Source organism: Podarcis bocagei (genome assembly GCF_964188305.1).
Source record: "Podarcis bocagei genome assembly, chromosome: 6".
Classification (NCBI taxonomy): domain Eukaryota; kingdom Metazoa; phylum Chordata; class Lepidosauria; order Squamata; family Lacertidae; genus Podarcis; species Podarcis bocagei.
Genome location: NC_138130.1, coordinates 15,679,848 through 15,687,434, shown reverse-complemented (window position 1 = coordinate 15,687,434; position 7,587 = coordinate 15,679,848).

The following is a 7,587-nucleotide window of genomic DNA, read 5'->3' as shown; positions in this document are numbered from 1 at the left end:
GGGGAGGAAAGGACTTACAATGTGAGAACATTCAAACACACAAAATAACTGTTTAACGTTTTGAATCTCTGGAACCTGCAATCCCTCTAAGCATTTTCCTGTAAGACACTGCAGTGATAAATGCTGCAAGCCTTTTGACACCATGGTCAAACTGCATCAACCCCAGGGCATTGTGAAGTTGTACAGGCCCAGACACCATCCCATGCTTGTATTTGTTAACACCATTCAAATGCGCAGCTGACTCTTTCATCATGGACTTATCTTCCAAGAGCTGTGTGCACTTAGGCTAAGGCTCTTTTGCTATGTACTAAAAGACTCCAGTGCCATTTATACATGCCTGCCAATGCTGCAGAATCAAGGATGGATATCAGCAGAGAGCTGAGTCGGTAATGGAACCTGCCAGCCCTGTCAGAAGTGGTAAGAGCGGCTGCCAAGTCCATGCCCAGGAGGAGAGACTGAGATGAAGAATGAATGAAGTGGATGGCAATCCAGAGAGATGGAGTTCATTTAATTGTCCTTCTTTTCTGTCCTCCTATTGTCTGTGTTTGTTTTTCTCTAAGAATGAATTGGTGTGTAACCGCGGCAAATGACACGGACGCAGGAAGGATCTCTCTAATTAAATTCGAAAAGGGTCACATACGTGGGCTTTCAATCTTCCTTATTGGTTAGAAGATTAAAAGTACAAAAGTATGCTCACTTGGAAGAATTCTCAATTGGATTAAGTGGGACTAGCATCCAAGTAACTCAGGCTTTTGAGATAGAGGTAGAAAAGGGCTAAGGGCCATTTCAAATGTCTTGCGTAGGTTTCTGAATAGCCAAATGAGAGTGAGAACTCTCAGGATGATATCTAACATATGCAGAGTAGACCCAGTGAATTCAACAGAATTTCATGGGGTCTTTTCTGAGTATGAGTACTATTGGATATAACCCTCATAATTATAAACAGCAGATGAATCCAATAATTGTATTCTTAGCTTCTGGCTCTTAAAGGCACATTCAGAAAGGAGGGGGAAATGTGGAATCTATTTATTTATTTATTTATTTATTTATTTATTTAGAATATTTTTTTATTAACCGACCAATCACATCAAATCAAACCAAAATACATAAATACCAAATTACACAGCCGAATTTTAAATTTTTGTTGGGGGTACCCATATTTCAAGTTCCAAAGGGGATCCAATCAACTTCTTGCTTCTTGCTGCTGTTTTAATGTCCACAAATCTAACCATATGATGTTCACAGTACTATCCAGTCCTTTCTTATTGTTTTTCCACATCTCTTGTTGTTATTTTCATATATTTTTCCTTTCTCTTTGTGACCTCTGATAGTCTCCACAAGCTGGTTAAAACAGTTTTTAATCCTGCGTGGATATTTTTTTAAAAAAATCCAGTAGCCATATCCAGACGTTTTCCATATAACATCACTTCCATACATCAAAACAGTCTTAGCGTCATTAATCTTCACCAATCTGCCTCCTTTCTCAAACCTCTGAGGAGATTCACCAGGAATGCAGTCTGAAAACAAATCCGTTCCTCCTCCCTGCTATAAATCTTTTGGCAAGATGGTGACTCTGAATTAATTGCTGTGCCATTCCAAAAGCTCTTATTGCTTCTCGATCTCCATAAAGCATACTTTTGGTTAAAGTTTATCTCCACACAGACCTTAATCATCCTGCTTGGGTCAGTTAAACCGATGGTTCTAATGAGGAGGGGGTCTTGGTAAATCACATAGAAGGAAAGTAAAAAAGATTCCCCCCCCCATTCAGTCCCGTTGCCGACATACCCAGCCTTTGGTGTATCTTTATCGTAAAATATTCCTGTTGCTCCAATCCATTGTCTTCTTTCGCATAGGTCCCTTAAATTAGCAGTCTTCACTCCCCTTCTTCACTTGAAATATGTGCATTTGCTTCTTTTGTAATTAATTATTCCAAATTGCTGCAGCTAGTGCGCGATCAGAGACAGCATCCTGGAGAGCCGAGGTCCACATGGGGGCATTCTGCCTAGTGCCCTCACCCCCTTCTTTTGAATTTGGGGGTGATTTATGGGCACAGCAAGCAAGGGCAGTGTTCCCCATTCCCTTGGGGCAAAAAGGGAGGCTGCCTACTCCCATAACAGCCTCTTAATTATCCCGTGTGGGTCGGAGAGATGGTATTGTCGGCCATCTTCCAATGCGCCCCTAGTGGCCCCCGGAATCTATGTATTTAATCACTGAAGAGCTCCTCTAGTTCCTGCACATTTCTCTTATGGGGCCTGATATCAACAGAGCCCCTGGGAGTCTGCACTCCCTTGGATCGGTAAGGTAAAGGGGACCCCTGACCATTAGGTCCAGTCATGACCGACTCTGGGGTTGCGGCGCTCATCTCGCTTTATTGGCCGAGGGAGCTGGTGTACAGCTTCCGGGTCATGTGGCCAGCATGACTAAGCCGCTTCTGGTGAACCAGAGCAGCACACGGAAACGTCGTTTACCTTCCCGCTGCAGCGGTACCTATTTATCTACTTGCACTTTGAGGTGCTTTCGAACTGCTAGGTTGGCAGGAGCAGGGATCGAGTAATGGGAGCTCACCCCGTCACGGGGATTTGAACTGCTGACCTTCTGATCAGCAAGTCCTAGGCTCTGTGGTTTAACCCACAGCGCTACCCGCGTCCCCTTGGATCAGTAAAAGAAGCCCCAATTCACTACCATCTACATTCTCCCTAGGGGAAGAAGACCTAGCTTCTCATAGATAATCATGGAGAAATTCAAGAGTGTAGGGCATCTGGGATTTTCCACAGCACAACCCCCCCCCCACCCCAAATGCAACCTTTTTTTGTTTCAGGACCGTAACTGTTCCCTATATTTCTGATGTTCAGGCTGTGAGTGTTATTCCTATGAACAGGAGAGAGAGAGGTTTGAGGGAACCCTAAGCTTTTCAGCAGTTATAAAAATTATTTAGGAGGCATAGAAGCTAAATAGCTCCTGAAATATAGTTCATTGAGGACATAACACATTTTATAACATGTAATATTTAGAAGGGCAACATAATACGTTAAGATGTTCAAACCATCTTAATTTTTAAATGACTTTTTTTAAAAAAAATATGAAATAAGATGACAATTTAAGAAATCTGTTGGTACAAGATTCATGATATCCATCTAGAATTCCACAGCAGATTGGTATGAGTGTTTTGTGTATAATGACACCAGCTGCCTTTTAATAGCCTCCTTTCTGTTATAAAAGACAGCTATTGCTCATAACATCGGTAACAAATTAAAAGATTTAAGGACAGTTTTACAGAATTCACTTATCACCAGTATCCCTCTCTCCTTTCCTTCTTCTTGAATATTTTTATTCGCAGAATTGTTGAGAAACTGGAAAATCATGCCACTGCGCATCTTGAGAATGAACAAAACATCAAGGTCCCTTCGAGAAGCTATCAATAATTGAGACAATTGTGGTGTTTCTGTTTTCTAACTTGCTTAAGATGTAGAAGTTTTCATGTTGTACTAAAAATGTGACAGAGAATCCAAAAGGATAGCCCAGGAAGAGAGAGAGAGCTACTGGCAAAAACAAGGACAGAAGATCAAGCCAGTAGTAAGAAATAAAGTAAGGAGGAATATGAACATTGTTTGTGCTCTGGGGCAAAAAATAAATAAAATCCAACTGATAATAGCAAAGGATAGGTTTCATATGCTTTCATACTATAACATGAGAAGAAATGGAATTTCCCAGGCACATCATATATTTTAATAGTAATAATAATAATAATAATAATAATAATAATAATAATAATAATAATAATATATTATTTATATCCCGCCCTCCCCAGCCAAAGCCGGGCTCAGAATGGCTAACAACAATAAAAGTAACAGCACTCTAAAATCAATTCATTTTAAAATCAATTCAAAATCAAATTAATGGTAACCATTGGGCTAGAGTTCTGTGAGGGTTGCCAAAGGAGGGCGTCAGACTGTGCCTTGGCCAAAGACCTGGTGGAACAGCTCTGTCTTGCAGGTCCTGTGGAAAGATGTCAAGTCCTGCAGGGCCGTAGTGTCTTGTGACAGAGTGTTCCATCAGATCAGGGCCACAGCCGAAAAAAGCCCTGGCTCTGGTTGAGGCCAGCCTATCCTCCCTGTGGCCCGGGACCTCCAAGATGTTTTGGTTTGAAGACCGTAAGGTCCTCCGTGGGACATACCAGGAGAGGTGGTCCCATAGGTACGAGGGTCCTAGGCTGTATAAGGTTTAAAGGTTAAAACCAGCACCTTAAACCTGATCCTGTACTCCACCGGGAGCCAGTGCAGCTTGTATAGCACCAGGTGAATGTGAAAAGCACATTTAGCACACATTTAAAGCACATGGCTTCCCCCAAACCATAATGAGAGCTGTAATTTATCTCTCACAGAGCTACAATTCCCAACACTATTAACAAACTAAATCCTAAAGGAAATCCATAAGCTCTAGATGTGTGTTAAATGTATAGTGTGGATGTGAGAAACTTCAATTTAGAGGAGTTTGTCTTCCAAATTTGTCCAATTTCAGCTTTGTCTACATCACTAGCTGTTGTCAGGAACTCAATTCAAACTTATATCGGCATGAAAGGAATATGCTTCTGGGGTGGCTGATGTTCTTGGTAACATATAGTGGGGGGCGGGAATCACCACATCTAAGAAGCAGAATCATCTCAAAAGGAAATCTGCTCAAAGGCCTGAAAGTCGTGACATCTTATTTACTTTGAGTGATAGCTTTTATAGTTGCCTGCTTTAAATTTGTTTGATTATGTGAAATCTTGACAGGCTACAACCCAGTTGTCTGCGGGCTGAGGACAGGCCTTATACCATTCTTTCTCCTCCAGGGAACTGTCCATGGTTCTGCTAGAGTTGAACAGAAAGAAGCAATTAGACTCACATCAATTCACATTCACTGATCTTCTTGCATGAAAGCTGATCTGGGTCTGTGTTGCATGCTGCTTTTTACAAGCCTGGAATGACCTTCATAAGTCACCCTCCTATTTTCACACACCTTATATGAATAAAGATCATGACCAGCACATAGGCAGATGCACAAGCTGCCTATTGCATTCCAGTTTATTGGAAGTTCATAGATTCGCTGGGAAACTCACTTGGGTGTTACTCATCATTCATACAAGAAGTTTGCATGTTGATAAAGGAACATGAACTGCGGCATTTGGTGCTATTGTATTCAATTAGTTCATATTATTACCTCACAATAGTGGCTGAATATTGAACCATTAGGATCCATGTCCCTGTATAAATTATGCAGATAGAACAAAATTGGCATGATTTCACTCATTGTGTGTGATTTAGTATTCAGTACCTTAGATGTTACGTATTATTATTATTTTTCCCTGGTTCTGCTAATCAAGAGGTGGCACACTGAGCTTCTGGAGGGCATCAAATACCTGCACAGCCAATTATCCTGAGATTTTAACAAGTGCTGCCAACACACTTGTGAGCATACATTTACAACTGAAAAGGCTGCAAAACTGCTTTATTAAAAATGGAACCCTATATTCTTCATAAGCTGAAGCCTGTAGCCAAATGCCATTTTCTTCCTTTTTTCTGTACTCATAGAATACGCATCGCCCCGCGGTGAAATTTATATAACAGTTGTAAACAGTGGGACCTTGGAATGTCAAGGGAAGGGTTGTTAAGAGTGTGGCCTTTCCAGCTCATAGGAAACAAAGAGGATGAATACTAGTACCAATGGCCTTATGGAGCAATGGGCAGAATGGGCACAAGCCAGCCAGGTCCAGAGGCCAGGCCTCCTCAAAATGGTACAAGGAAATTTTGTATGGAGGGCTGACTGCACAGCAGAACTTCCCCTCTCCCTACATCCCATGCAACTACCTAAATCAGTTATAGTGGTTCCCCCAACTCTCTTGAACAGATTTTTTTTGGGGGGGCATAGAGAGTAGAGAGGATGGGGAGGTTCCACAGTACAGCTAAACACCTTGAACTATTTAGCTGGATACTACCCAGTAAATGTATCTCCCACATTTCATTTCATGGGTTTGTGGGCACCCTTGCCCAGCCTTTCCCCACGTCATGGAATAACATTGTCTCAGGAGCCACATAGCAACACATTCCCTCACACAGCTTTCACTTAGCCTTTTTCTTCTTCACTTGCCCTTTTCTCCCCTTCCTTCTTCTGACCTTCCAATTGCATGTATTATCTTAATGCTGATGTCATGTATTAAACTTGAAATTAACCTGGTTGATGGTTTCTGAAAGCCATGGCTTCTTTTATGTCTCTGTTCATGATATGCCTCTGAATTTCACTTGTTTTCTCCTGGACGCTTGAGGTCAATTCTTCATCCTGTTTCCCTGGATCACGAATTCTCACTTGGCTCAGTACCTGTGCTAATACTAGCACAATTCTTGATTCTAACTCTGAACTTGGTACCCCTTGTTGTAAACATGACCTACAAGCTTCTGGTTCTGGGCATCTCCAGTTATTCACTTTAATATCTCCTCTTATGTTTCATTAACCTTGTGCTCCTCAGCGGTAATTCTTTAAGCCTACATACCAGAAGGCGCTTTGTTATCATTGCTCCTGGTGGCACCCTTGAATTTGCCATGGCTTACCGAAGCGATGACTTGGGGCTTATAAAAATAGCCTCCCTTCAGTGTCCATGTTAGCCATTCCAAATTTACGACTAACTATACAGTCTACTTATCATTCACATATGACTACATTACCTTTCCAAAGTTTCACTTGTGTCTACATAAATATTGGTAAACAAGATGCAGCTAAAATTTGGAACCAAAATACATCACTGTTTATTTCCAGCGTTTCTAAAGGGCTGGTGCAGTCTATTATTTCTGCAGGTTCTCATCTCAAACCACATAAAATTATTTCTGAAGAAGGATTGGACAATTAATCAACCTGGCAGTACAGAATTGCAGTAAGCTATTCAAATAAATCCTCTCCTTCTTTCTTCTTATCACTATTGGAAAAGAACCAATTAACATCCCTAAATATTTCATATTTTATAATTAAATAGCAACACATCTGATGCTTCCTGCTTCGTTACATAGACAGTCTCTAGCTTCTTCATGCTTACACACACATTCCCAAGCACCTGATATAACATTTTAAATTGCCTGATCAGTTATCAATGTGCATTTATTTATTCACAACATGAGGTCATCTATTTTGTTAGACGTATATATGCAGTAAAAATTGAAATATCACTCTACATTTTATCACGATATACACTTGTCTTTACAATGCCCAAGGCCCAATTTACTCAATACTTTTGTGGCTAAATAGCTTCTGCACAGCTATTTCCTGTGATAAACTCCGATAGTAGATGGATTGCAGTCATTTTATGCATTCTCTGGATTGCTTGGGTTTCTCCTGAACCTGCGGCATGCTCTATAAGATACACCAATGCAGTGATTATTACATCTGTGTTTTTGCATGTTACTGTCACAGAAACAGGGTGCAAACTGATGGCATAAAAGTAGTTTGTGGGCACAGCCATCACAACAGATTTAGGTACAAATTATGACGACCCCTCTTAATTTAGTATGACTCAAAACTGTTTCCTCTGCAAGGGATTTAACTGAATGAAATGCATTGGTC